This window comes from Coturnix japonica, chromosome 4 (assembly GCF_054131305.1).
Source record: "Coturnix japonica strain WE chromosome 4, WE-NBRP24, whole genome shotgun sequence".
In the NCBI taxonomy this organism is placed as follows: Eukaryota; Metazoa; Chordata; class Aves; order Galliformes; family Phasianidae; genus Coturnix; species Coturnix japonica.
This window is the reverse complement of record NC_140666.1, coordinates 15,637,282-15,663,736: the sequence shown is the minus strand read 5'-3', so window position 1 is coordinate 15,663,736 and position 26,455 is coordinate 15,637,282. Positions and strand designations below refer to the sequence as shown.

General features: G+C 35.1%; 1 long non-coding RNA gene across 3 annotated transcripts in view; it reads right to left on the bottom strand.

The window, feature by feature from the left end:
- Positions 1 to 26,455, bottom strand: part of LOC107312659 (uncharacterized) — a 247,081-nt gene that overhangs the window by 161,981 nt on the left and 58,645 nt on the right. For 2 of the 3 annotated variants that reach the window (XR_014945156.1, XR_014945155.1), the window contains exon 2: positions 3,281 to 3,393. This is a non-coding gene — a long non-coding RNA (uncharacterized LOC107312659). Of the gene's footprint in view, positions 1 to 3,280; positions 3,394 to 5,754; positions 5,823 to 26,455 lie in introns of all 3 variants that reach the window. The other variant, XR_014945154.1, reaches the window with a different exon arrangement.

Here is a 26,455-nt window from a genome sequence, read left to right as displayed (position 1 = left end):
TATGTCTTGAAGATAGTGAGAGTGGGGAGGAGCTACTACCTGTTTTTAACATACGCAAGAAGCCAAAGTACTCCAGGTAGTATGAAGAGTAAGTAAAACTGTATCTTGTTTAGATTAAAAGTGATGTACTAAGAACAAGGATACTTTTTTGAAAATAATCTGAAGTGAAAAAAAAAAAAAAGTATTTTAAAAAAGGTAATAAAGGCATAAGCTAAGTTTTAAAGGAAGTGGATCTTTGTCAGTAACTTCCACCTCTGGAACACCACAATCATAATCCCCAATTGCATCAAAAACATCAGGAACTGCAAGGGATTGATTTTCCTTGTTTCATTTCCAGATTCACTTTTATTCTGTAGCATTCATCCCCAACATATCTCCTGCTAATGTGTGGTGGTGAATTGAATGAATTCATATCACCTACTTCGAATTAAACATTGATTCTTTGTGAGTATACTGTACATGTGAGTACAGTCTATATAGCAGAAGAGAACGTCTGCTTTTCTTAACTCTTTTCCAACCTCCTTGTTAAGAAGATCATCATCAATTTATCTAATGAATTTTGACACTTAAGTAGCATTTCTTTTAGACAGTCCTAATGAACTCAGTCAGCAAAGATTTATTTTCTAAGACCAGAGGAAAATACAGTCCAGATTTCAACATAAAATAGGACTTCAAGATGCTACTTAATAGTACATTACAGATAATTGATTGTACCTGGAAACCGGAAAAAAAAAAAAAAAATATATATATATATATATATACATATATACATATATATATATACACACACACACTAAAACAGATGAATTCATTTAATTTTACACTGCACCATAGAATTGATACCTACAAAGGATTAAGGGACAAAATATGCTTCCCTAGTATTACAGCTCTCTATAGAGAGATCATGAATAATTCTTGCACATAGCACTGCAACACACATTCCACAGCTTCTGAAATGAAAAGCAGGCAAAACATGGTGCTTAAGTAGTAGGAAGAGATGCCTCCTCTCCTTAAACTTTCCCAAAGCAGCTATGGCAAATTTCATAAGTAAATCTGATGTTTATGTATACTAAGGGTGGTTGATGTCATTTACAAATGGGCAATTAAGAAAAGCTGGTTTCCAAGGTTCTTTTTTTCCAAGACTACATTACGAAGAGATTAAATGCTGTAAAAGTTATTCTTCTTCCTTACAAAGAACCACTAGACAGCTAGTAAGTGTGGTGAAGTAAACCCTGTCCAATTTGTATAGCAATACATTAAAAGATGAAATGAAAATCATTTCCAATATAATTTACTTTCTCATAGTAAACCAGACATGGGGCCGATAAGTCGTTGCCTAACTTTAACAAAAATCCTAAATATTGTATATTGCACAGCATTTTCATGAAAATCAGCAAGATGAGATAAAGGCCAGTTTTCTTAAGTCTTTGTTTTTCTTAGAGTAATACTTAAAGTTAGCTATATTTGTTGGCTCATTCAAATTGAAATTCAAGTTTTTTTTGTTTGTTTTACAGTGAGGATATGAGTGACTTGTCCCCAAGTACATATCCAACTATAACACAGTCTCTCCATTATGAGTTCAACAGTAAATTATGCCAAAGGCAAGACATGAACATTAAATGCCATTAATGTATCAACATATAACTCAGGTGAGATGCTATTTTATGAGGTATGTTCTTTTTCTAGCATGCACCACTTTGGAAGTATCTGAAGTAATGCTGAAAATTCTAGTTATTTCGGAATTACAAAAAAAATAAAAATTAAAAAAAATAAAATCCAAATTGATGCTTTCCAGTGCAGTTACTATAGTAACTGAGAGAGTGGGAAATTAATTCTAGCTCTCTATCAAGAGTCAAGAATAACCATTTCCCATTACATATGCATAACGATAAAACTATGTTAGCTCATATAAAATAATAATTATGAAAATTATTTTTTCATGAAGTGGATTTTTATTTTTAAATGAGATCTTGAACAAGTAAGCAGAACGAAAACTGTAGAAATACTCTGCACAGTGAGCTAGTTATGTTACCAAAAACTTCAACAAACTTTTTGATCTAATACACGATGCGTATTTTTGGCAGTACCTTTGATTTTTTTGCTTTCTTCTGTGCCTTCAAATTTTAACAAATTTGAAGTGTAGATGATCTCTAATTTTCAACTTATGGCTACACACTTTTTACACAGAATCATGACTTCCAAAAAAACTGAGTTAGCAAGAAATGCATCATCTCACTCTCAACTGGCAAATACTTTGTCAAGTAACAGTTAAGGGCAAAGGATTCTACCACACAGATTTACAACGCCTTTGTAGGTTACAGTCAGTAAGCTTTGTATAGTGTGGAAAGTCTTATGCAAACCTTCTGTGTTTTATTTTCCCTTCATTTTTACTTAGCTGCATCAGTGTTTTTCCTCTGAAGCAAAAACAAACAAAAAAGCATCCACATATACTCTGCAAATATTTGCAGCTTAATTACTTTCATCTGGGGATTTGTTATTGTTAAATTTAATAGACACTAGGCTGTTCTCTTCTGAGACCTTTAACATGTCTCAGACCTCAGAGAGCAATGAAGAAAACCAGAACTTACAGAGGGAAAAAAATCAATGGTCCACTGACTAAGGAAAAAAATCACACACCAGCTAAAGAACATCTTTAATAATACACCACGCTCTTTGGGGCCTGCAGGGCCAAGGCTAACATTACTAAATTAATCCTTTTAGACTTGCCATGATTATAAAATTATGTCCAGAGTGAATATACCTATAATGCTTTGTAAATTGGAATAGCAGGAAATAGTCTTGCTTATATTTATGCATTCCTGTAACGCGATGGAAAGCGGAGCAATGACAGCACAGCAGCAAAGTCCTAACGTGCAACAAGTGAGGATCTGCTCAAATGCAACAAACATAGACAGAGAAATAAAAGAAAAAAACGTAGCTTACTCAGAATGAATGAAATTCTTTTAAGTGTTGCACTGACCGTGTGATACAAATCCACATTTAAGAGGGATTTGAGTTCTATCTTCTAGCAGAAATAGGGTATGAAATATGAATTGGAGATAAAAATGTATCATACTGCAGACTGCATTCTGTTCAAGCATAACTTTTGTAGAAACAGTTTCTAATTTTGGAAGAACAATAATTACAGGAAACAGAAAACTTGAAATCAGTTGTACATACATATATTAACCATGGTAATGAGAGTACTGTTCTCATATACAAATAAAATAGATTTAAGCATTGATTTTAAAAGAACTGCCATCTTGTGCATTACACTTACCTCTTTTTGAAGGAGCTGGGTTGCTTTGCAAAGCTATCCATATAAATGGCAAATTCGCCCGCTTCACTGTTTGCTGTCTGCTGCAGCCTGATTAGGTAGAACAGCTGTTGGTCCTAAAGCAAGTAGAAGACACAGGTGTTATAACCAGTCTGCTTTTGAACAAGAATGTGTTTAATGAGAATTATCTAACATTTAGAAATCTTTAACTGAACACATCACTGTTTTCAGGTTCCCGCTCTGCAAATCTCAACCTTTGCATAAATACTGACCCCATTTTGTGCTGAGCATCAGTGGACAAGGGAAGAGCCTCTGAGATCATCTACCCTGGTTTCAGTAAGACCCTTGACATGGCCCCCCAGAACACTCTTCTCTCCAAATTAGACAGATACAGATTTTATGGGGTGTACACTTCTAATTATACAATGGTAAAGTAGATGGATAACTGGAGGATATATAGGAAAGACTCACCAGTGTTGAGGCTCACAGTCAAGATACTCCTCAGTATTAAGCCTTGCTGTAAAAACTCCACACAGGAACAATCTCCAGAAAAAAGATGTTGCCTTAGTGGTGGTCAGCACTTAAATGGGATTTAGAAGAGGTAGAATCAAGCTCCACCCCCTCCTTCACCTGTGCTCCCACAGCTGACCCATCACTTGCCTCAAGTGGTTAATTAAAGGTTCAGGCTGTGATTAACAGTTTCCCACACATGGGGGGGACTGTTCAATGGACAAGGAAAAGGTTGCGAGATTGTACCCAGAGAGTGGTCATCAATGGCTCAATGTCTGGATGAAGAATAGTGATGCATGGTATCCCTAAGGGGTCAGTACCAGGACTGGTGTTGTTTAATATTTAAGAACTTCAGCAGTTACATTGACAGTGGGATTCAGTATACCCTCAGACAGTTTGCATGTGACACCAAACTGTGTGGTGAGGTCAACACACCTGAGGGAAAGAATGACATCCAGAGAAACCCAGACAGCCTCAAGCAGTGGGCCCAGAAGAACCTCAGCAAATCCAATTGCAAGGTCTTACATGAAGGGTTGTGGCAACCCCCACTATCAATACAAGCTGAGGGATGAAAGGATACAGCACAGTCCTTCTGAAAAGGACCTGGAGTTACTTGTAGCTGGTAACCTGGCCATGAGCCAACAATGTGCTTTCACATCCAGAAAGCCAACAGTATCCTGGGCTGCATCAACAGAATTGTGATCAGCAGGACAAGGAAAGAGGTCCTGACCCACTACTCTGCACAGGTGAGACCTCACCTGTAGTACTGTGTCCATATATGGAGTCCTTGGTACAAGAGATGTGGACCTGTCACAAAAATGATCCAAGGGCCAGAATACCTCTCCTACAAAGACAGGCTGAGAGAGCTGAGGCTTTTCAGCCTGGAGAAGAGAAGGCTGCGAGATGGCCTGATAGCAGCTTTTCAGTACCTAAAGAGGGCCATAAGAAAGAAGGGGACAGACTCTTTAGCTAGGTCTGTTACAATAGGACAAACTATAAGAGGGAAAATTTGGACCAGATATAAGGATAAAGGTTTTTTATGATAAGGGTAGTGAAGCACTGTAACAGGTTGCGGGAGTTTTAATGGGTGCCCCATTCCTGGAAATATTCAAGGTCAGTCTGGACAGGGCTCTGAGCAGCCTGATCGAGTTGTAGACGTCCTTATTCACTGAAGAGAAATTGGACTAGGTGACCTTTAAAAATCCCTTCAAACTCAAATGATTGTATGATTCTGATTTCCAAATAAAGACATCAACTGACAAACTAGATTTGAAATAGAAAATATAGTGATTTTAAATAAAAACTACAGCAATCTACTAATGAATTAATCATGTTTGCTCTTTTGAAATAATAATAATAATAAAATGTGGGTCCTTTGAGGCAAACAGTTGGCTTTTGTCTTAGTTGAAAGAGTTAAAGAGGTTAACACAAGAACCAACAAATAATACAAGGAGAAAACATAGATATGGAATGAGAAGGTGATTCAGATGATAGAAAGAAGCAGATGGAAAGCTGATGAGGCAAAGAAATGCCAACCTGGGACTGTATCAAGCCATCCAGGTGGCAAAAAGAAAAAAATATATAAATATATTAGATCTTAATTCTGCTCAATACTGAGGGATTCTTGAGATTTTACTATCTCTGATTTTCCCTACAGGTGAAAAAATAATAATAATTTAAAAAAGCACTAACTGTTATTCTGTTTCTTATCAATATCACAGGCAGAGTTACTTAGATTGGGTAACAGTTCACCTCATGGCTACTCGTAATTTCACACAGCGCAGGAAAACGTGCAATAAAACTGACATGCAATAAGTATGTCTCTACACATTCAACAAAGGTGTAAGAGTGACATTTGAAAGGCTATGAAAAAGGAGAAATGATTAGGAAAAAATACAGAAAAGACATCAGCTTACAATTTGATCTTTGGAGAAACCATGCAAAGGCAAGATAAAAGTTTAACTCACATTGTGTGAAAACCTCCAATTCTGACTTCAGTCAGTAAGTGCTGAAAGTGTCAAGGTGCTTTGCAACACTGTGCATTAAAAGAAGAGCAGAGCAAAATTGGAATCACTACTATCAACTCTTTGATATCTGGTCACAGTCTTTCTACTGCTACACTATAAAATTGTTTCTGTTTAGGTTTACTTCTAAAGCACCAGGGAGCCAAAGCCTTTTCTTGCATTTTTCTTTTCTCATTTTCTTTCTTCTTCCTAATTCAGCATGAATTAGGAAAATTTCCCTGGGAAATACATCTCCTGGGGAATACATATTCACTAGTATTTTAACCACAATGCCAGCATAGTGGAAAGAGCTGCATCTCAGTTCACCCTTGAGAATTGTGTCGTCTTTTCTCCTAAGAGGCTGAGAAAATGCATAGAAAAATGAGTAGGAAGTACTATAGAAAGGTGCTACAAAATTTATAACAGAACTGCAAGCAAATGGATATACTTCCTAACAAGAGCTACTGCCACTGTGAACACAGATCTTTAAAGTTTGAGTCAGTTCTTATGTAAAATAAACATCAATTTGCCAGTTGTCATGCATTCTAGAACCATTTACGCCCTTTATTCTGAAGCACAATCACATTTATTTTCAAGACCTGCTGTGAGAATGGGCTTGAGATGTTAATGCCACAGCTGAAATATGTTGTGGTATTCAGCAAAGATATTTAGCATTATGCTGCACATAATAAGCTTCACCACTCTTCTTACAATTAGTCATGTTGACACATTTTTATAAATTAAACCTAGCAATCACTTTCACATGAGACATTTTCCCTGAAGAAGAAGTCCTTTGGCTTTGCAGGAAGCACTGAAAGTCAGGCATTTACTACAATTGAAAGCAATTTCTGTTATGGAAAAGAGAAACATGCCTTTTGTTCATGCCAAAAGGAAAATGAAATGTGAATCAAATTTATGATGGCAACAACAAAAACATCATTTTCTACAAGTGAAGAGACATTTCACATAGCCTAACACTTCTTCTGGGCTAATTGTTAAGTTCTATATATCATAGTATAACCAGAGGTAAAACAAAGCAAAACAAATTCCACTAATGAGTATGGCCCAGATTCTCAGAGGGCATAAACGAGCTTAGTTACATTAAATACAAGAGCACAGTCATAGCAGCTATTTCAGATACACATTTGGCATTGTTAATCCTGAAAGTGAACTAAAAGGAAACAGAATAATACTTCTCCTTCTGTGCAAGTTTGCTTTGATTGATGGATTTCTGATTAATTGCTATTAAATTTAAAACATTGTGCTAGGTACAATTACTGCCGGCACCTTTTTGAGCAAATACTTCCTGCATTTATATACTTACATATTCAATCTGACAAACACTGCAGATTACTACCAAACACCTTATTATACATTATAGCACCTTTGTGGAGAAAACCCAACTCCTGCAATCTGAAAGCATTTTAAACACGCAGTCACATACCTGAAGACTTTTGATTTTTGAAGGTCAGTAAAGAGTTTTCACTGTTTTACTCATAAGGCCTCCCACACAGAAAAGTTCTATTTGTCAGGAACGCAAAAAGGTGCTTTATTCACATTCCCCAGAGGACTCTTTGGGGGCCTCTGTAGCTGAAGGCTGGCTGTCTTCCAGTCCCACATACCACACATAAATTCTCACAGAGACACTTACATCCCTCCAGCAGCTGATAATGATCAATCCGTCATCATCATCAACTGTTTTCGTTATTCCATCCTGACTTCTACTTTACTCCAAGAGCTCCACAGAGATCAGTGCAGAAATCTGCTCATCAGCATGAGGAATTTTATACATGCTATGAAATGAGTAGTGTAACACTGACAGTATGAGATGTCATCTAACTTCAGTTTACAGTAAATTTGCATTACAATCTGTTTAAGGACATTAAAGACAGCAATGCATTCAGGTTTGACTGAGTGTCATCTGGTTTTAAATTTTGTTGTAATACTTGCAAATGCCTGTTATTAACCTCCAGTCTTTTGTTCTAAACATTACATCCCATCCTGGAATGACGAATTCTACTCTACAGACAGCCCTGCTAGCCAGTTTTCTAAGTCTATCAACATGTTAAAGTATATTTAAACAGCCTGGAGTGTGACAAACTAAATAAAATGATCAAAGAACTTCAAAGTGTCACAGCACCTCACAAGGCAGATCTGCGCAAAGGTATGAATTTTTACTTTGCAAATATTTGCATGTAAAAAAAAAAAAATCCATGAATTTGTCAAAAGGCAAAAAAACATCACTTCTCCCAGTAAATACAATCTTTCATTGTGACAGCAGTAAAAATACAGCAGTATAAGTGCACTAAGTTTTACATATCTAGTAAAAATGAATGAGATCATTCAGACAAAATCACAATAAAATAACTACTAGAAGAAAAGAGGATTTTATTGAAGTTTGTACTCTCTTCATAGTTTTCTCATTAGCAAAAATACTGTATTTAATTTTAATTAAGCTACTGTTGCTTCAAAATAACACGGACTATTAAAAGTCATAAGAGCAGTTAAAACCTCTCAATAAAAGTAGTAAAAGAACAGATTTCTCCCTCCAGGAGTTACAGTGATAGCATAACCAGGATGGCTTATTTTTTTCATGCTCTGTGCCTACAGTGCATTCCTCTTCACAAACAACATCAAACACAATGCCATTGGAAAGAGTAGAATATGCACTTCAAAAATGTTGAAGATATGAAGTGGTTTCTTACATTTCAGCAAGTCCAGAAACATAAAGCTTATAATTTGGATGTTTTTGTGTCTGTTTTTTGTATATATCATTCCCAGACAAAAGCATTAAGTTCATAGACCTTGAAATCAGGAGGAGCATTGTGACAGAGATGGTAAATGATGCCAAGCCAAAGGAAGGCATGGAATAGCTAGCCCAAGTTTAAGCTGAAAGAACAGCATTCTCTGAAAAGCTCCATTTGGCCACACTGGGCCAAGGCCCAGGAATGTTCCTTTTCCTCTATATCCCCAGTTGAGTTTTCATGACAAAGCAGTCTGACTTCACGGGCCAGGAACTCAGAATCTGCTTTCAGTTATTGTTTCTATCTGCACTGGGTGTTTCTCCCTGTGAAGTCTCTACTCCTTCCTGAAGTTTTCCTCAGGGAATGCGCTAAGCCAGATGCTAGTACAGCGGAGGGATGTGGCTCTAAGCCATGACACCAGCTGGCCCCATGTGCTCCTAATGATGAGACCTGCCTGCTTACAGCTGTGTGACAAACCTGTGCAGCAAGCTTCTGTGGCCACCCTGCATGCCAGCATCATTGACCCAGCTGGAATAAATCGATACAGATCTCCATTATTAATGCCGTCTATCCTCACCTCTACAAACTATGTGAAAGAGGGATACTGCTTTAGCAATCACTGCTTACAGCTTCATGGGAAGATAATTTGCCACGGCTTGGTCCTGAGAGATTTTCTGTTAGGGTATGGAAATAAGCATCAGTTTGTACTGTATGCATGTGGGCTTTTTTTTGTTTGTTTGTTTTTGGTTTTGGTTTTCTTTGTTTTTTTTTTTTTGTTTTTTGTAATAAACCTAATATCCAAACTAAACATACCATAACTGTTAAACAACTGGGTCATACTCAAACGTTCTATCCTGTTATATATTTTAACCTTTTAAAACACCAAATCATATTTTAACGAGTTACTTTCAAAACTCATAGCCCAAACAAGTTCATATTATTCCATGTAAAGTAAAACAACTAAAGACATCATGGTTCAAAGCACTGTCCTCTGGCTGTCACACACTTGGCTCAATAGAAAGTACACTTTGTTTCCTGACTGCACAAAAAAGAAAGAAATTTTTATGACACATTTACATTGTTGTTTTATATCTCATTTCTTGGTAATCCATTGCATTTTGGTAGAAATATATTGGAAGAAAACATGCAGGAAAAAAACTCAGTTTAATGACTGACAAAAAAAATAATAATAATAATGTAAAGCCTAATAGCAAATTACATACAGTTCACATGAAAGATTTTGCACTTAATTCAGCCACTGAGTGTTCCTATGCAGAGCATTAATTTGCACTACAACACTACTACTATAGTGTACTTTTCTTTCCTTCCTATTTTATCATCCCCAAATGAACTAAGATAATTTATAATGGAAAAAAATAAGAACAGCCAACAAGAAAAACTTGAAAAGACAGAAATAAAGTATTATTTACAATCAATTTCATATGTAACATACGTCCTTCAAAATGCCTCCCATCAAAATCACTATTATAACAATTTAATCACTACTGATACAATCTAGGAAACAGTTTAGTATAATGTCATATCCATTTGTGATGTGTGCCCTTTTAGCAACCTTTTCTATTTGGGGGTATTTACATTATTCTGTTTGTTTGTTTCTTTTTCCTATTTCCTACATTTTCTACTCCTTCCTAGTCTTTGTTGCTTTGGTTTTGTACCATATCATCTTTTTAAACTTGAACACATTTTTATCTGCCTGTGAAGAAATTAAAGGAAATTATTTTAAAAGCTTTCTAAGGTACACTTTACAAATAGAATCATTTAACTCATAAGTAGGGAAATTACTTATATCAGTTATATACAGTGCACAAAAAATAAGACTGTTGCTCCCTTATGAACTCAAACACAAGCGTTTGAGCCACCAGTACAGAAACTTTTGAGTAATGATACAGAAAGACTTAAATTTAAAGTCATTAAAAACATCACAATATTTGATGTTCAAAGATTTTCTTAAGTTTGTTACCAAGAATAAATCCTTTGAATTCCACCCCATCTTTATATATAGGTGTGCATATCTGTGTGTTCATTTCCTGCATCCCTAAAGCAAATATTTTTATACTACTGTTACATGAAGATATATTGTTTCTGTAAGAGTCCAGTCGTGGAATGACTGGGGGCTTTTTCACTAACACAATCTTACCTGCATGAAAGAGCAATTTTTTTCCTTACATTTCCGTTTGAAAAGAAGTTGAACATGGATAATAAAGATGTAAAGTTTCCGACAGATTGGAAAGAACACAGAAACCAGTCCTTTTAGCCCCAGAGGTAAGTAGAACAAATTCATAGGAGATTTCAATTTGGATGTGCACTGTGAGTCATTTCTACACTGAGAGACAAATTTAATGCCAACATCAGTTGATCCATTGCTGACATCATCCCAGAATTTCAGCTGTTATCCCTTGGGGAGAGTGAATCAGCCTCTAAGTTAACTTGACAATGATTTTTACTACATGAAAACAATTATTGACTAATTGTCAATACCCATTAAAATGCTCATGAATCCACATGGTAGATTTTTGGTTAATTCATTGAAGAGAAGCAAGCAGACATTAATTAAAAATTCCTCTGGCAACACATATTCCTGCCAGGGTTTCTCACACTAATCAAGAAACCACTTCTAAAGATCTAATTTTTTTCTATCTTTCTAGTTTTCAGCTCCTTTCCCTTTGTCACGTTAAGTCCCACTGGTCATCATTCTCACTTGCCCTCCATTCTGTCACCCCAGCCTCTGATTTTCCACTCCAAGCTCCTCCAGTTTAACAGAAAAACCTCTCTCAAATCACCTTGCATTTAAAATGCTCTTCAGCTCTAGGAGGTGAGGATGTGGTATAAGAGCCCTATTTTTGCCTCTAAGCACAGCAGTCCTAGGGTAATTGCCAGAATTACAGTGGCTTTCAAGTTGAGTTTACAAGATCAAGCTGGTTTCAAAGCAGCATTTACTGTTCTGTAATTTCATCTAATCCCCACAGCTACTGACATAAACTAATTGCATGTACACATATGATCCCATTATGAATGGTGCAATCCAGATGGTGCCAATCTGGGACTGCAGAGTTCCAGTGCTGTCAAACACATGCCAGGTTTACCTGCTGCACTTACATCTCCATTCCTACTTTATCACAGACGTTTCCTATTCAACCGACTGGGAAAAAACAAGACGGCTTAGTATTCATAATTCCCCACAGACAACACTGTCCAAAAAAATTCCCAAGAGACTCTGTCAAGTCAATAATACCTCAAAATGTATTAGATTTTTCTTTAAATTATTCTGTTCTTACTATTATCATCACCACCACAACTACTTATTATTAATTTATCAGCACTCAGAATTGGTGTGATGAACAAAAACCCAACAGCAGTGGGGTTGGAAATCCCTGCTAGACAGGGCCAGCTCACACCTGAAAGAACCTGTAGTTTGTGTGGTGTATTCCAATACGAACAAAGGGTCTGCAAGCTAACTCACATGGCTTGTGATTTCTAAAGTATAACTAGCAATCTAAAATATACATTTGCAACTTCATGCAAATACACATGTACTGCAAATCTAATTACATTGCAAGAAAGCCACTGAAGGATGTCTCATATTAAAATTGATGTTTACTGCTTCAATCTCTCAACCAATCTTAAAAATGAGGCAAATTAAAAAAATAAACAGAACAATGCTTATATGCATTCACACATGCCTTGTCAGTAGAAAAAAAAAAAAAATCCAGGTTCTGGAACAGGTTGCCCAGGGAGGTTGTGGATGCCCCATCCCTGGAGGTGTTCAAGGACATGTTGGATGGGGCCCTGGGCAACCTGATCTAGTAAATGTGGAAGTTTGGTGGCCCTGCCAGGCAGAGGGGTTGGAACTTCAAGATCCTTGAGGTCCCTTCCAACCTGGGTCATTCTGTGATTCTGTGAAAAGGTTTAGAATAGGAAGGAAAAGAAAAGAAAAAAAAAAAAAAAAAAAAAAAAAAAGGAACATACATCTACACCATAGTCCGTGAGCTGAAACTGTCCCTGTTGCTAACTTGAGTGTCAGTATAAATAACATCAAAAAATGAACATGAATAGTCCTTTGCATAGACAGATTCAAATGAGTATTGAAGAATACTTTAATTATATCTTTGTGAAAATAAGTGAGAGCTAATATCATAAGCCAGAGCAGTGGCACAAAAGGACAGAAAGCATATGAATATACAGATAATCATAGAATCATAAAGGTTGGACAAGACTTCAAAGAACATTAGGTCCAACCATCAACTTATGCCCACCATGCCTACTAAACAATGTTCCTATTAGAGCATATGATTTTAGGGAAGAAAATGGAAATCTATGTTTGAAGATGGTAAAAGTATTTAAATTGGTTTTAAAACAAATGGACAAAAGAATCCCAGCACTTGGGAAGTGTTAATGTAGTGGAACAGCATTCCCTGGAATGAAAACAAACAAACAAACAAAAACTTGAGGAAATTTTCACTTACATTTTAGACTCATATCAATATTAGTTAAGAGATTTGGGAAAATAGTGTTTCAAGAGTACCACAGAAGACACCACCTTACAAAGCACTCTACGGCTTCATGATCTATTGAATGCCATTTAGTCTGATTCTCTTGTCACTGTTTTTATTCCATCAATTTTCGAGCAGTTCACCTGATCTACATCAACTTAACTTAAAGTAAAATAGACTCTACTTCTGGCAAGTAAATAAGCTAAACATTCTCTTTCTGTCTGTGCTCATGCAAGTAAAAACTAAGTTTTAAAGCAATCTGAAAATCAAATGAAAGGCCACTAGCCAAACCAATGTGAACACATTTTAGAGTTCAGCTGAGTATTTATCATCTCATTTTTTTAATGTATTTATTCTGCTCCGGAAAACATTATACACAAAATGAACAGCTGGTATAAATAGCTTGAATTTGTGGAGATCTAAAGAGCCACGTGTTTCCAAGTCTGAAACTGAAATGGTAGCTCTGCTGGAGCCAGTGGTCATATACTGCAGCACAAAGGATCCCCATCAGTTTTAATTCAATTCTAATATTAATATAGAAGCATAGATGATTTTATGATTGCTATTATTGCTCTTCATATTATTAAACAAACTGTTGAAAATTGCTGTTATTCAGCCTGTATTGCTTCACACAAAATCAGTAGCAGAATTCCTTTCTGAACGTGCAAGTGGCACTTCAGTATTTCATGAAGTGTTAAATTGGCAAAACAACAACATGAGTTCATTACTGCAGATTCTCTCCAGATGGAACCATAAATGCACTGTACTTTACTGAGCGCCCATAGTACAAAACAACTGAGTTGAATATCATGACCACTTTTTGAGGAATAATGCTTCACATACTGATCATCTATTTTTGCAGGGATTTATTTATTTATTTATTTATTATTTTTAAAAAGAATCATAGAAGGGAAAATTCCTGAGTTTCATGGATTTTATTTTTTGCTATGAAGATAAGTCTGAGCTGTCACTCCTGCCTCTGGCTGGAGTGCAACTCCAGATCTGACCCAATCCTTACTCCTCTGCCTCAGAACAGCCAGGTAGCCTGGGCCAGGAGCTGGCTGAAGCCCTTCCCAATGCACCCATGCTGCCAGCAGGCACCTCAGGGGACTACATTAAAGCCAATCCAAACCTTATATATAACAATTTCTAAGTGGAAGGATATTTCCAGACAAACTTAGAAAGACAAGGGAATAGAATACCTAGAAATTCAAAACACTAAATATGTATGCAAGGATAAAATAGAAGTGATTTTCAATGTTCACAGAATCACAGAATTGTAGGGGTTGGAAGGGACCTCTAGAGATCATCGAGTCCAACCCCCCTGACAAAGCAGGCTCCCATGTTGTCTCATGTATATATATGTTTACCCCTTTGCAATTCCAGGTTCTTTTGGTTTGTTGTTTAATTTTTAAATCTTTTTATTTAGAAATCACTTCAAAACAAAGATTGGACTCTAAAAATGTGAATAGCTAGAGAGCACATATGCTGATTTAAAAAAAAACCAAAAAACAAAAAACAAACATTTCACATGAAAACTGATTATCATTTTAAGAAGGAAAGGAAACATATTCCTTAAAAAAAGATTTCACATGGACAATTAAGTCTTCAGGATATCCCGTAGATGCTTGTACTTATCTCTGTGCTCATAATGTATCCATGAGTAAATTAATATACCTATACAGTAGGGTAGAATGGTCTAGGAACCTGAGTACTTCGTTTAGAACTGTTGCCACCAGTAGGTCAACCACTTTGCTTCCATTTCCACTGAAGAAGTCACTTAAACCTACATTAAAGCCTACATTTCTGTACCAACAGTAATGGCAAACTTCCTCCTTCTGGATTCTGATAGAGAGAAATGATTTGCCATTTGGAAAATGCTCCAAGGAGAAAACTACTAAATAGCCATTAGAATTAAACTGTGCTTTCAGAGACAAGCTAGCTCTAGGGGGAATTATGGCAAAATTACTTTCTTTCCAGTGTATTTGAATTAGGTCAAGTTTCCCCTTTTTTCTTTTCTTTTTCTTTTTTTTTTTTTTTTCTTTTTCTCTTTTGTATCCGGTATAATGATCCCTTTCTAGTAGAGCCAGGCCACAGCTGGGAATAATACCAAATAAAGGTGCATCAAATATCCACCAGAAGAGAGAAAATTAACACCCACAATGCTACAGTTTTACAAAAGGTGGGAAAGAAATGTGCGTTCTTCAGGCCTCTAAAGCAGAGAAGTAGCTGCATGGACTAAGTTCATACTCATACTTTGAGATCATAGAATTGCTCTGACACAGTTTCAGGAATTTGGCTAGAATCCTAAAATAAATATGTGACATTTGAAAAACGACACATAAAGCCCACCAATGGAGGTTTTCAGGAACAATCAAAAAGTTCTCAATAGCAGTCCTCATCGAGGATCCCTTTCCCCATGACAGGTTGGACCTGATGATATTTTGAGGTCCATTCCAGCCCTGTCTGTTCTATAATGATCTGAATTAACACTCTCCTGCAACGTTACCTGCTGTATATTACATTCTCATACAAACGTTTCCATTTTGTTATCTTACACACACTCCTTTTTTTTTTTCTTTTTTTTTTTCTTTTTTTTTTTCTTTTTTTCTTTTTCTTTTTTCTCTTGCACTATGCAGAGAAGAGGATAAAAGTAAAGGAAAATTTTGGATACCCATCACATACCATGACAGCTTAAAATTTCCAAAAAACTAACGTATATGTTAAAGTATCAAGGAGTTGCCCTGAAATGTGACAGCCTTGCATTCTCACACCTACCAAACAATTAATATACCTAAAGATACACTTCACAGGTGGAAGTTTTATGCCATCAAAAGTTACTATATTACAACAGGATCACCAAGATAAAAACTACTTTCCCTAGTTCAACAATTTTATTTCAATACTCTGCAACACTTCTTATGTATTCTTCAGTTTCACAGTAGTATGTTTGAGGCAGACCACAAAGTCACACAGTCTTTCTAATGAAGTAGAACTTTTTGACAGGATTTAGCCTACTTGAAACCCATTCTCCAGTTTCACGTATTAAGTGAAAGTTCTTCTTATGCAGATGAAGTGCCTGCAGATACCCAAAGTGCATTAAAAGTCTTCTGTAAGTCATGCTGAAATGGCTACAGAGATTCAGGTTATAGATTGACCTTCTTTTGCATGCCATTGAAAGTCATTAAAGCTGTGTCTTTTTCATAGCAGACATATCTTATCATTGTACAGTTCCTGAAATGTTTGAAATTATTTTATGCTACTTCAGTTCATTCTCTAAATAAGTTGACAAGCAAGAATGCTATCTAAACTACTGTAAAGAGACTGACAACCAACACAGTCTGAAGTCAGATAAAAGGGGAGCTTTTGATGGGCCTGAAATGTGTGAGGAAGGCAAAGAATAAATACGTTTCTTGTAAGTTACTTTTTTAAAAGAAAAACATATGGAGTGTATTTTATCTAGGACCTGTCAAAATAATAGCTCAGTGATGTGAATTCAGAACATAAAAGCGTTCTATTACCAATCAACAAGAGACAAGAGATACACCAATCTTTCCTAGTAGAGTTTTCTTATCAGACATATTTGTTTTACTTCATGAGATTGTTCTAAATCCATACTATTTACATAATATGGATGTGTACCTAACTTCTACTATTAAACTCTTGAGAAAAGTTTCCATTTCCTGAGTAGTGAAGGATCCTCAGTCAAGAAATGTAAGCAAAGGATGTCTGGTAGTGCACTGATTGCAGAGGCACTTACACATAATGCTGTGCAAAAGGCAAGTGAACACTTGGTTCTTATAATTGCAATAACAGTATGGGAATTATAGACACTACATATTGAAGCTACACATGAGGAAGTCAACAATCAAAAGATACTTTTAGACCTGCCAGTTGATAGCATGACTGAAATACTACAGAATTAGCTTATATTTTATTATTTTTAATTCCATCTGTAAATATGTGATTATGGACTTAGTTTTAAGTCCAAAGCGGTGGGTTTTTTTCCCCCAAATCTTTTATCTACTTTACATTTTTACAGCTGAAGTATTCTAGCAAAACAACAACCAAAAAAAAAAAAACCCATTCTTTGAAACTGTTGCTTAACAAGCTGGGTTTATGCTCCTTAAAAGAACACAAATGAAAATAGGTATGCAGATTTGAGTTTCTTAAAAAAAATGCATCTTGTCATACCTTTAAGATATCTCTCCTGAAGGCACACAGACACAGTTAATAAGAATGTTTCACTAAAATAAAGATTCTGTAAAAGAGGTAGCAGATATCAGAAAAATATAACTTTCACTCAAAGAGACTTGTGAGAAAATATTCTTTGTTCTCTATCCATGTGAAATGACAGTGTTCTAATTATAATTTACATTCAGAAGAATCCCAGACTTATCAGAATGAACTCTTTATTTTTACAATGAAAATAATCTGAGCTTATTTTCACAGTGACACTCATATATATGTGTGTGTATATACATATACACACTTGTGCATTTTAATAGCATTTGGCTTACGAAAATGTGCCCCTCCCTAGTTGAGGGTCAAAGGCAGTGATTTTCAAGTAAATTTAAGCTTCAGACTTGCCCAAACACTGAATCGCATCCAGGCTGAAAGTTCACTAAGAGAAGTTTTAGCAAGTTTGCTTTATTTTCTTACATCATTCAATGTGTATTCCAAATGAAAGGATGGCAAATTAGAAAGCAATTAAATCAGAAATAAAAACATGCATGATTTCAGTCCTATCACCTGAATGCAATGTAAAATGGTAGAGTCAAAAAGGAATAGGAATGGACATACCCTGGAAAGAGTATTTCACAATCGAAAGAGTCCTATTGTGTCTCTCAAAGCCCCACTGTCAGGAAGCTAACATTAATTTACAGCCTTTACTCCCCCTGATCAAACAAGTAACCAACAAAACTAACAGAGAGGTCTTCTTCACATAAATTGGGAAGTATAAAGCACAAGTTACAGCCAATTCTGCAGTGTCTGCTCTTCAGATTAAGCATAAATTCCAAAACAGATGTTAATATGAAAGTTAATATAAGATAATATGGGGAAAAAAGAAAAAAAAAAGAAGAAAAAAAAAGTCAGTGAAAGGCTGGATTGATTTCAGCATTTTCCTCTGAGTTTATACTAATGAAAGTTTGATCTAAAATACTGCATAAAATTTTGCTAGATGTTTAGGGCTGGCATGTGACATGGAGTTTAAAGAAAATCTTAAGAGAGGTTTACACCATTCATCCCTTCAGCAGTCTGTTCTCAGGTTGGTAACATCTATGTTAATTTTGGCTGACATATTGCTGCAAATATGTTTCACTTAAATCAGCTGATTTTGCGTGCTTATGTTTTTAATTGTGCTTTTAAATGACTAAGATTTCTACTTCTCACGTAAGCTAGATTTAGGTAATTTCATTAAGCTAATTCCACAGTACTACATTACATTGCTGTCAGTAATTACTAACTAAAATACTACCAAGAATAGTACAAAATGCTGAACTAAAAAATCCCAAATTTAACCTTCTACATCTGCAAATCCTTCTAAAGAATGTGGGATGGCACATGTATAACAAAGAATGTGATGCTCATAAAAATGAAACATTCTAATTCACAATCTTGCAAAAACGCCTGTTAAGTATGAAAACAGCCCTGTCACCAGCAGTCCCCAGTAACACTTTCTGTTTCCAGAAGCAAACTTCATTTCAGGAATACAACTAATAACATGAATAAATGTGGAAATGTGCTGTTGTTATTCCAAAACAGTAAAGCAGACATTTTACAACAGCTTGAAATATATTTAAGAAACTTCAGGAATATTTATAGTGGTTAAAGTAACATGTCCTCTTTCAGGACTGCAATTAGAAGTGGTTAGTTTAGCCCTTTGGAGAAGAACAGCTACAATTTGACCTCTTAACACTGGAGTTGCTTCAGACAACTACTTGCGCAGAACTGAAAGCTAGTTTTTGTCATTTTTTTACCTACTAACCAAACTGTAAATATTTTACTACAGTTATTTTCCTGTAGTTCCCCTTTTTAGCAAGAATATTACATTTTTTGAAGGATTTTCTGTTTTGGTTTGGAAAAAGATACTGGCTGTACTTCATGCTGGAGAGATGAGGCAGAAGTCAAAGATAATTAGGCATGGCTGAGATTTACGGCTTGTTTTTGAAAATGTCAGACTGAATACCAAAACAAAAATATTACCATTTCAAGTGAGTTCTGTCAACTGTAGGTACCACAGAGAAAATGTTTTACAAGATAAAGTGCCAAACTATATCACATAAACATTTAATAACACACAAATAAATTTACTCATTCGTTAACACTTTCATGACACGAAATTCTATGGACAACAGTGATCTTTGTAGTCTAACATCATGTCTTATCCAGTTCAGCAGATTCTGGAAAAACTTATGGAGCTCCCATTTTCTGTACACATTCCTAAAATATATTTTTGGATGACTGATTGCAATTAACGCATCAGAACCAAATCCTGATAATTTTGACCTGAGCATTTATAACCATGTGTTCCCTGTTTTCAATAGTATAAACATACAGGGTTGAGTTCTAATGAAAAGACCCTATACGTTTTGCAGGGATAACAGGAAGACATTCAATTAATTTTTCAACAGATGAACACATTTAATGATACAACTATGACAAACGAGCTGAACATTTATTTTCTCAGACATAAAAATGAATGAATGAATGAGGCAGCAGGAAAAGGTATCTATGAAGGGAAACTTAAGATATTCTAATAGTTCTAATTTTAAAAGCTGCCATCAAATCTTGATGTATTATGAAAGTATGTCTAGAGAGATAAATTATACACATGACACCGTTGAGATCAAGAATGTACCTTGACTTATAAAATAGTGACTAAGTGAAAGTACCATGGCTCAACACTGAAGTGTGCTAGCAAGTTCAACTACCTACAATCAGGAAGTATGAAGATTTATCGAACTGTTGAGATCCATTTTGTATGTAAACCCCAAAGACTTATATCTTTTAAGGATATTATCTGTTTGACTTACTTCATAGAAATTGGTGCCAAAACTTACAGCAGAAATGCAAAGAGATCAGCAGCAACAGGTTCTGTATTGATCTATATGTGGACATTCTACAGGCAAGGTGCTGAATTGTACTGTAAATGCATTTTGTATTGCATACCATATTTAACATTAATGTTTAACTCTCATTCTGTCAGTATTAAATATTACACATTTTGTCAGGACAAAGATTTAAATTTGTTTTATCCTTATCACAATTTGTTCTTTTTCTCTAAACCAGAGTCTAAAGGAATAATTTTACTCTTCTGGGTAACTATAAATGTTGATGAGTTTTGGTGTGCAGTTTTTTTGATTGTTCATTTTTGTTTTACAAGTAAATTACTGTTCTTTATGACTTACTATAAATCTCTAACTGTCAACGTATCAGATGCTCTGAATCTTTTCATTGTAAATTGAACTTAATAAGCTGCTGGTTTCTCAGCTTTTCCTCCTCTGCAAGAGTAGGGCTGATTTAATTGTCCTGGCATCCCCTTGCATAAAGATGATACAGACTGTCAAAGTTTACCTCATCTACCCCCATATGGGAAGGATACATATGTTAGTTCCATAGCTTTATGTAAAACTAATATTTAATATACTGCCTTTGTTGGTTATGTAGTTAAGCACTCTAGTAGGATTCATTCTAAAATCAAACACAATTTGCCTTTCCTGGCTATCAGAGTAGAGAGATTTCCAATTGTTTTCCCATGTAAAACAGGCTAGCCTCCTTCCTATGCTGATTCTTTTCCACTGAGTAGTGAAATGAGTCCTGAAGAATTATGAAATGGAAGCTACAGAATTGCCTGGCATTGTCAGCTCTTAACATCCTGTCAGTAGTAAATGGGGTACTTGCACTTGTTATTTATAAAAGGGGTGATAGCATGTCCTCCAAAACAAAAACAACAACAAATAAATCTACCCATTAGAAATAATCAACCTCATCAGCAAGGAATTTGAAGAAAGACCCAAAGCTACAATAACACCAAGTTTAGAGATCCACATAAAATCTCAAAAATGTCTTTTATGACATGACATCTATTTTCCCTTTTTGTACCTCCAATCAAGCATGCTTTTCCAGAAACTAAATCTCAATATTTTTAGCAGTCTAAAAACAGTGATAGTTTTTACAGCTCTCTGAATGATACTGTGAAAGTATGTTTTTTTTTTTTTCCTTTCATACTTGTTGCCACTTGGCAAAAGTAATTTAAAAAAAATATTTTTATTAGCACTATTAATATTGAAGGAAAGGCATATTCTTGACATAGTATAATCTGAAAAAAATAATAATAATCCAATATATTCAAATAATCACTTGTTTATAATTATACAAAACACATGAGCTAAATTGCAACCTAAAATCTGAGACGACATGTCATGGAGAAACCCAAGTCTCCAATATCCCACAGAGTTTAAAGCTTGAATTGACGAGCGTTGTGAGCAAGTACGATATCTACTAAATTACGGTATACTGGATTAATATGCCTGCTTGTAAATCATTACTTAAGAGTTCATCTTAGCTGAATGCCTCTACTTTAGATTGACAAATACACAGTGTAATCTGCATATGCCGAATTAATTCTTTTCTCTTATTTCCATACAATTTAAAAGCTGAAAAATGAGCTAGATTTAACAAAACTAATAATCTCTTTAACAAGGATACATTTAATTAAAGCAACTGTTGAAATTCCACAATATGAATTACAAGAAATAAAAAAAAAAAAAAAAAAAGAATCCCCCTGCAACATATTATTCTAATAAATCAACCAAGACAGACAGTATTGTTAAAAGTTATAACAGACTGGAAACCAGTCACATAGCAGGTCTGCTAGAAACAATGCTGACTCAATATTTCCCCAGCACTGTTCTGTCTCTCACAAGGGACAGTGAAGGGCTGAGTAGCACTTTTATTTCTGACAGCTTTTTTTGTTTGGTGGTTGTTTTTTTGGGTTTTTTTTGGTTTTTGTTTTTGTTTTTTTTTTCAGGTGCACGTAGTCAATCTATTTGTCACAATCTCTAAAGAACATACTTTTACTGGATCTGAAAGTAAGTTATTTCCCCTAACTGAACAGTCTCAGATGCTTTCTTTTAAATAATGTATTTTTAAAAATGTTTCTGCATGTGAAGGATATCTATTCTGTAGCAAGCTAAGAACTATAGTCTCCAGGAGTTTTTTCTTGAAGAAGCATTTGGGACCCGTGCACTTTCTTACCAAACAAAAAGCTGAATGACTTTTATTATACAAGCAGGAGCACAATGCAGGGAGGAGTGCAAAAGTTACGGCAGAGGTGAAGTATTTCCAAAAACAACCTGAAAGTGTAAACATAAATGAAAACAAAAATGCTTTCCTGACTACTGTTAGAAAACAAAGAGATTTTCTAACAACTGCATGTACATAATTTACATAACTTAATGCAACAGACACTGTATTCCCTGAATACTCTTCCCAGAATATACTGAGTACAATAGACATTGATTCCTAATCCCAAGATAATGCAAACAATTCCTTCAAATACAAAAGTGTTTCAAAGTTTGGTAAAACTCTTCACAGGAAAAGCTACACAATTTCTCTGCCACAGCAGTATTAGCTTTTTAAGTGTAATGACAAAATACAATGCCAGACCTTCATCTGTTACAAATTAAAGACTTTACTGCACAGCCATAACATGTAAAGCTACAACAAGCAATCAAAATAAAGTCATTGCCATCTGGAATGAAAAACAGTACTATAACAGCTATAACTGTACCTATTTAGATTAAAAATAGATCTTACCAGTCCATATTGTTAAAAACTCAAAATAACTAGTAACTGTTGTTCTCCACTAGGTTGGGTATTAGTTGCTTTCGGACTGTCCCTTTACTACTAACTCATTGTTCAACTGGGAAGTCTGAAAACAAGACTATCCCTCCCAAATAATTAATACTTTGCTAAAAAATAATTAAGCTTTTTACTTTATCTTCCAAACATCGTAAAGCATAAAATGTACTCAAAAACACTGTTATTTTTGGTTAGATTAAATCAAAAAAGTAAAAAGAAAACCCAGCATTCTTTGATCTGAACCATGCAGAACCATAAAATGTTTGGCCATGATAAAAATTTGACATTGTGGATCAGCTTCACATCTTTTATTCTTTTTCATAAAGAAGTGTCAGACAACTATATGAAAACAAAAAGATCAAATAAACCCAGACACAGTTGTACACACACCATAAAATCTTTCAAAGAGGAACTTTTAACAACACTTGTAACTTAAAACACTTGCAATTTTTCATAAAGCAACACTTGCTTAATTTTCATCCTTTTCTTCTGTAGTATTTTAAGAGAAATAGAAGAGCAAACACTGAAAGTATAAAAACTAATATGAAAGTGTTTACTTTTAGTTTAACCAAAGTAAACTATATCAATATTCTTAAATGGTAAGGTCATTTGAAAACATTACTCCTGGATCACAATAGAAAAAATATTCAGTCTATGGTACTTTTCCCTCTTGTTATCTACAAGATTGCTATGCACCAAATAACAATTTGTGAATAACCTCACAACAGAAAAATATTTTGTGTCAGAAAGAAAAAAAGCCAAATGGGCTCAGTACTTTTATCTGTTCTAGGATAAGTGCTGAGATTTTCAGCAATGTAAATTAGCCCAGAATTAGCAGACTGATTCTTATGCCTGCACTACCTTAAGTATCTCTGCTTTGCACTGACATTAATCATAAGGAAACAAAAGTTGTAGTCTCTGTTTTACTTCTGATCTGCTCTTTCATCTGCTCTGTTACTTTAAAATACAGCTTTTGCCCCCATTTTTTGCCCTCTAATTTATATTTGTCTGTCTGAATAGTTCACATGAAGAGGAAGAAGACCTCAATGGGAAAAGAAGAGACATTCAGACAAAGACAAGATATCTATCTAACTGGGAGTTATAACATATACCTCGACTTGGAAAAGTAAACATGACATCCACTTCACTTTTATCTCCTACTTCTGTGTTTTGGGTGATCATATTTGGACTATAATTTCTTATGATTTTTTTTTTTCCAGACTTCTCAGCTTGAGTAAGACAGATATCCTAAAATGTTTTTATGCCAGCCAATCTTCTGGATATATTGACACCATCATACCGCTGCTTCCCTTTCTCTCCTAGGTAGTTTCTCAGATCCATACTACTAGTTCATTTCTCAGCAGCAGCAGTTTTGCTAACACGTGCGGCAAAGACCAGATGCATTCATGAACTCTAGAGAAAATGTACACATTGGTGTTGCTCATACAACCATTACAGCTAGCTGCTGCTTTGGGACTGACCTGTTTCAAAATCCAACATTTGAAGAGCACTTTTGACTTTCATTTCTTTAAAGCCCAAGCTAACCACAGTGAACTGTCCTGGTTTTGTATATTTAACATCCACTGCTACAGTTTCACACTCTGACTAGGTAGATGTGGCTATAATATGCATAAACCAATTTATTTTAAATCTTTATATTTGCCTTACATAAATTATAGTTATAATACACCAACTTGCTGTTAGGCATACTTTCAAAGTTTTGTTTTTTTTTTTTTGTTTTTTTTTTTTTTTAAAGTGTGGTGCTTTACGGACAGAGATGTATTTTCTTAAGAAATACATGAAACTACTATTGCTTTCTGAGGTAAGAGTACAATTTAAAGAACCTTTAAATTTAAATTATCATTAACTCCTTTATTAATTGAACTGCTATCCAAGCTAAAGGACTAAAGTAGATGAATATATATATGTTATACATATAAGTGGCATATGAGTCACCTTGATCTCCTTTGGGATGAAACTCTAATTAACTCTGGAACATATTTTGTCTATAAAAATTCCTGTTGATTGCTCAAGAGGTTAACAGGAACTCATTTTGCCAGATGATGTTAACTTTTATGGGGTAAGGTGGTGAGTTACTGGGATCCACAGCTGTGTGTTCTATGCTGACGACGTTTCAGTTTAGTATTTCAAGAAACACGATATTCACATCTGAAGGAGAAAAAATTCACTAAAAGGAAGACAGATCATAATTCATTATGTACCAAAATCTTACAATTGAGAAAATAATTATGTTAATACTTTTGACATACCACTTATATAATAAATCCAGGAAATTAGAACTACCATAAAAAAAAAGTTACTGACATGATCTGACAGTAAAGATAGCTGTTGTTAAAGCAGTGGCATGACTGAGACATGTTAACAGTTCTGGGGAAGGTTCTTCACAAATTAAAGAATGTTTAGATTGCTTCCATATAATAAGCTGGAAATGGAATTACTAAAGTTTGTATTTTCAGAATTTTTAATATAGAATGACTACAAAAATTTCATCAAGGTGAAATAAAGCGAGCAACATGGGAACACAGGAGACTGCACATAGAAACCTTGTGCATTTAAATAATGACAATAAACATTTTTAAATGCTTTATAGTCATTTTGAATCAGAAATTTAACAGATATTTCCCAATGCAAAAAGTGACACATAGACTTCAGAGAGATAAAATGTGAGGGAACCTTCTATAATCTTTATGGTTCACTTACTATTAGTCAAGTAACAAACTGCCTTCCTGAGACTACTTTTAAGAGCTTCAGACACTTCTACAGCTATTAACTGGCAACTATTCCTAGAACTGAACAATACGGTTCAGGAAAGCATCTCCATTGAACACTTCCCAAGTCATTCTAAATTCTTCTATCACTTTATTGATAAACATTGAGCCACTCAAAGTATTCTCAACAGATCAACTAACACACGCAGATAAGAGCTGTGTACTGCATCTTAAAAAGCCTTATTAATGGGAAGCACACATATCTTCCCTCAACAAAACCAGTTTTATACATTATTTAATTACACTGTGATCAGTATTGTATTGCACTGGAATATCCCTCTCCGCATGCAATTACTATTTTTGCAGGATGTTCATGTTTTATTTATTTATTTATTTTAAAGCCTGCCAAAGAACTATTTGCACTTCACACGCCAGTGCTGCCTGGCATCTACAGTGACTCTGCAGAATTTAATGGCACCAAGGGAATTGTTATTGTCTATTGCTCCACTGGTCTGTGAACTGAGGAGCTCCTGAGCAAGTGTTGGCACAGCACAGCACAGCAGCTGTTAGGCCCTATTGTTGTCAAGAAAAGGCATTTTGACAACTACTAATCATGTACTTACTCTGAACAGTGAATAAGCTTATACATTTATTATTCTCAGAATGTATTTACCCCACATTTAATGGCATCTCTAAATGAGTTTCTGTTGTCCAGGCAAGAGAACATAAACAGCAATTAATTAGCTTATTGTTACTTAGCCACTATTTATTTATTTATTTTCCAAAGCCATTCACCGGATATACTGCTAGGTGC